The 5,221-nt window shown below is 40.3% G+C and overlaps 2 non-coding genes across 2 annotated transcripts; both read right to left on the reverse strand.

Annotated features, from left to right (window-relative positions):
- Window positions 1–690: 690 nt before the first annotated feature.
- On the reverse strand, window positions 691–798 carry LOC112731577 (small nucleolar RNA R71). The gene has a single exon (XR_003167350.1). It is a non-coding gene; the product is annotated as a small nucleolar RNA R71 (small nucleolar RNA).
- A 3,672-nt stretch (window positions 799–4,470) lies between these two features.
- LOC112731734 (small nucleolar RNA R71) lies at window positions 4,471–4,574 on the reverse strand. Its single transcript, XR_003167498.1, has one exon. It is a non-coding gene; the product is annotated as a small nucleolar RNA R71 (small nucleolar RNA).
- Window positions 4,575–5,221: the final 647 nt, after the last annotated feature.

The raw sequence follows: 5,221 nt of genomic DNA on the forward strand, positions 1-5,221 counted from the left end.
TTCATCTACTAACACTTCATCTCACCCAAATTCGAACCCCCTCTTCCATCTGTGTTCGAATTTCTTCTTCTTCTTTTCTTCTACTCACACTAGGACCTCTATACTGTGGTAAAAAGTACCCCTATTATTATTATTTTTCTGTTCTCTCTTTTTCATATGAGCAGGAGCAAGGACAAGAACATTCTTGTTGAAGCAGATCCAGAACCTGAAAGGACTCTGAAAAGGAAACTAAGAGAAGCTAAATTACAACAATCCAGAGATAACCTTTCAGAAATTTTCGAATAGGAAGAGGAGATGGCAACCGAAAATAATAATAATGCAAGGAGGATGCTTGGTGACTTTACTGCACCAAATTCCAATTTACATGGAAGAAGCATCTCCATTCCTGCCATTGGAGCAAACAACTTTGAGCTGAAACCTCAGCTAGTTTCTCTGATGCAGCAGAACTGCAAGTTTCATGGACTTCCATCTGAAGATCCTTTTCAGTTCTTAACTGAATTCTTGCAGATATGTGATACTGTTAAGACTAATGGAGTAGATCCTGAAGTCTACAGGCTCATGCTTTTTCCATTTGCTGTAAGAGACAGAGCTAGAATCTGGTTGGACTCTCAACCCAGAGACAGCCTGAACTCTTGGGATAAGCTGGTCACGGCTTTCTTAGCCAAGTTCTTTCCTCCTCAAAAGCTGAGCAAGCTTAGAGTGGATGTTCAAACCTTCAGACAAAAAGAAGGTGAATCCCTCTATGAAGCTTGGGAAAGATACAAACAGTTGACCAAAAAGTGTCCTTCTGACATGCTTTCAGAATGGACCATCCTGGATATATTCTATGATGGTTTATCTGAGCTATCAAAGATGTCATTGGATACTTCTGCAGGTGGATCCATTCACCTAAAGAAAACGCCTGCAGAAGCTCAAGAACTCATTGACATGGTTGCTAATAACCAGTTCATGTACACTTCTGAGAGGAATCCTGTGAGTAATGGGACGCCTATGAAGAAGGGGGTTCTTGAAGTTGATACTCTGAATGCCATATTGGCTCAGAACAAAATATTGACTCAGCAAGTCAATATGATTTCTCAGAGTCTGAATGGAATGCCAGCTGCATCCAACAGTACTCAAGAGGCTTCTTATGCAGAAGAAGCTTATGATCCTGAAAACCCTGCAATAGCAGAGGTGAATTACTTCGGTGAATGATGCCAAGGCATCTTAGGCTAGTTTCACTAGCATTTTTCTGTTAGTTTTAGTTGTTTTATGCATTTTCTTGAGCTTAAAGTAACCAAAAATGGTTAAATGAAGAACAAAGCAATGAACCATCCAAACAATATGATTTTGATGCAAATTCCATGAGTTTTAGTTATATTACTTGAATGGTATGAATGGAAGATTTCTCATGAAATTTTGCAAGACTTTGATGCATTTGTTTGGATGATTTCAGGGAAGAAGAGGCTAAGCAAGGAAGCAACAAAATCAATAAAGGAAGCTTGAATATCACATGTGGAGTTTAAGTTCCAGTTTAAGCCTAAACTGGAGCTTAAACGCCAGAATCATGAAGGCTAAGGAATGCTGGAATTGAAGTTTAACCTCCAGTTTAACCTTAAACTGGAGGTTAAACGCCAGAATGAAAAGTCTCACCAAAGAAGCATTCCACGTTTAACCTCCAGTTTGACCTCAAACTGGAGGTTAAACGCCAGAATGATAATGCCACTCAGGAAAGAGTTCCACGTTTAACCTCCAGTTTAACCTTAAACTGGAGGTTAAACGCCAGAATGGGAAAAGCACCAGGGAGCCATTTCCACGTTTAAGCTCCAGTTTGACCTCAAACTGGAGCTTAAACGTGTTCGACCAAGAACTCTCCTCCAGGGTTGCTCTCTCCATTTCCACGTTTAAGCTCCAGTTTGACCTCAAACTGGAGCTTAAACGTGTTCGACACCTCCAGGGCTACTCTTCTAAGCTTCCACGTTTAACCTCCAGTTTAACCTTAAACTGGAGGTTAAACGTGTTCGACCTCCAGGATGCCTCCTTCCATTTCCACGTTTAACCTCCAGTTTAACCTTAAACTGGAGGTTAAACGTGTTCGACCTCCAGGGCTGCCCTTCCTATATCCACGTTTAAGCTTCAGTTTAACCTTAAACTGAAGCTTAAACGTGTTCGACTCCATGACTCTCCAGGGCTGCCTTCTTCCTTTTCCACGTTTAAGCTTCAGTTTAACCTTAAACTGAAGCTTAAACGTGCTTCTACAAAAGGCCTCACTGGAAGTGTCTGGCGTTTAAGCTGCAGTTTAAGCTTAAACTGCAACTTAAACGCCACTCTTGGAAAAGGTTTCTGGACAAAAAATATTGTGGTTTAAGTTAGTATTTGAGCACAAACATTATCTTAAACTTATTCTGGTATGAAACCCAATTGAATATCATGGTTTATGGGATTGGGCCTGAAGGATTGATGAGTCTGAACTTTCAATTTATTGAGTCATGTGCCATTATTTGATTATCACTAAGTTGGCTCAATGAATGTTACAGAATTTGGATCAGCAGCCTCATCAAGATTATGGATCATAAACCCAAAGCAAAAGGAAAGCAGGGAGAGGCCTCAAAGCCCAAGAAACACAACAGAAGCTCAATATAGAAAGTGTATAAATAGGATAGAATTTAAGTTAGAGGGGACTTTTGGAAACTTTTAATTTTTCATTTTTTAGCTAGTTTTCATATCTTTGTAGTTGAATTCAGAGCTATGACTCACTAAACCCCTTTCATTGGGTTAGGGAGCTCTATTGTAATTCAATGAATCAATAATAGTTTATCTTCTTCTTCAATCTTTTCTCTTGAATTTTGTTAGAAAGCTTCTCGATCTAATTCCATTGGGTAGTTGTCTTGGGAAAGAAACTACCCATAATTGGAATCCTTCGGAACCTTGGGAAAGGAATGGAGGATTCATGCTAGAGAAGCTTTCTCACAGTGAATTGGATTGGGGTTTGGATGGATATTGTGACATGTAATCCTACCAAATTGTGGTTCATGAAACTGTGTGGTATAATCAGTGATCGAGCATCATCTCTTCTTATGAACATTTAAACCAAGGGATTGGGAATTTGTTCATTTTTAGAGAGAATTGGTGAGCCAAGGGATTGGGATCCAATCATATAAGATTGCCAAGCAAAATTTAATGAACGCATTGGTTGAGGAAGAGATATACATGTTTTGATTTGGAGATCTCAATATCTCCTAACACCCAATGAATTCCCCATTTCTGATTTCCACTTTCTCTTTACATTCTGCAACTCAATTCTTGCAATCACCCCCATTCCCTTTTAATTTCAGCAATTTACATTCTGCTCTTTAATTCATGCAATTTAAGATTCCGCCATTTCAATTCCTTGTCATTTACTTTTCCCGCCAATTTTACATTCCGCAATTCTCATCTAAAACCTTGATTCCGCTCAACTAGAACACACTTCTAATCTGGATTGCTCACTCAACCAATCCTTGTGGGATTCGACCTCACTCTATTGTGAGTTTTTACTTGATGATAACCGGTGCACTTGCCGGAAGGAATTTTGCCGATCGTGCAATTTCCTAAATCGTAGCATAACTAGTTTATGCGCATCAAGTTTATGGCGCCGTTGTCGGGGATTGGTTTTCGATTGACAATTCTCCAATTGGAAGCTAACTAGATTGAGCAATTTCTCTTGTTTTGATTAATTCAGTACAAGTTACTTGTTGAATTTTAATTTCTGCACTCTGTTACATGCTTTCTTTCTTTATGCCTTTAAATTCAAGCAACTAACTCACTGACTCACTAACTGTTTGAATTAATTCCTCAATTGCTCTAACCATACTCTTCCATTAACCAAGAGTATTTCACTTGTTTGTGCCTGTGCTGTGTTCTTGTATGACAGGTAGGAGAGGAGAGACATCAACTCCTCCATATACCGAACCAGAGAGGACCCTTCATAGACTGAGAAGGGAAGCAAGAGGGAAGAGAGTAGTGGGAGAAGAGGAATCTGAAGGAGAATCTGAGGACAATTTTGAGGAAGCTCTAGATCTCAACATGGATAGAGAAGTTCACAACCATGAGAGAGCTGATGGAAACAATGCCATTCCTGAGAGGAGGGTTCTTAGTTCATACATAAACCCAACCTCTGGGAATTGTGGTAGCAGCATTCAGAAACCACCCATTCAGGCCAACAATTTTGAGCTCAAACCACAGCTAATATCACTTGTGGAGAATCATTGTTCATTTGGTGGGAGTGCTAATGAAGACCCCAACCAACATCTCACAAAATTCCTGAGAATTTGTGACACTGTGAAATCCAATGGAGTCCAGGAAGATGCCTATAAACTGCTTTTGTTCCCATTTTCACTTAGGGACAAAGCAGCTAAGTGGCTGGAATCATTCCCAAGGGGGAGTCTAACAACATGGGATGAGGTGGAAAGCAAGTTTCTGGCACGTTTCTACCCCCCACAAAAGGTCAATAGGCTTCGATCTGAGGTTCAAACTTTTAGACAACAAGATGGTGAAACTCTCTACGAGGCATGGGAGAGATTCAAGGACTTGACAAGGAAATGCCCACCAGACATGTTCCATGATTGGGTGCAATTGCATATTTTCTATGATGGACTCTCTTATGAATCAAGGAAGGCTGTAGACCATTCATCAGGAGGTTCATTGAACAGGAAAAAGACTGTGGAAGAGGCCATTGAGGTGATTGAGACAGTGGCTGAGAATGAGTACTACTATGCATCAGAAAGGCACAACACTAAGGGAGTCATGGAGCTGAACCATGTTGATACAATTCTAGCCCAAAACAAGGTGTTTGCCAAGCAACTAGCAGAGCTTACCAGACAATTAGAAACAAAGCAAGTAGCTGCAATACACACACAAGATCAAGAGGAAGTAAGCATTGAAGGAGGTGATTGGGAAGAGGCCAACTATGTGGGAAACCAACAAAGGCAATCATATGATCCACATTCCAACACTTACAACCCAGGATGGAAAAATCACCCAAACTTTGGGTGGGGGAACCAACAAACCCAACCACAAAACCACAAACCTTACAACCACAACCAACATAACAATTCCACATACCAAAACTCCAACCAAAGATCATACCAAGCCACACAAAACACTTACCCCCAACCATCATATCATGGCCAAAATAATCAACCTACCCAACCTAATCCGAACCAACAATTTCAAGATCAATTAAACCGGATAGAAGGAATGC

This window comes from Arachis hypogaea, chromosome 12, assembly GCF_003086295.3.
Source record: "Arachis hypogaea cultivar Tifrunner chromosome 12, arahy.Tifrunner.gnm2.J5K5, whole genome shotgun sequence".
NCBI lineage: Eukaryota > Viridiplantae > Streptophyta > Magnoliopsida > Fabales > Fabaceae > Arachis > Arachis hypogaea.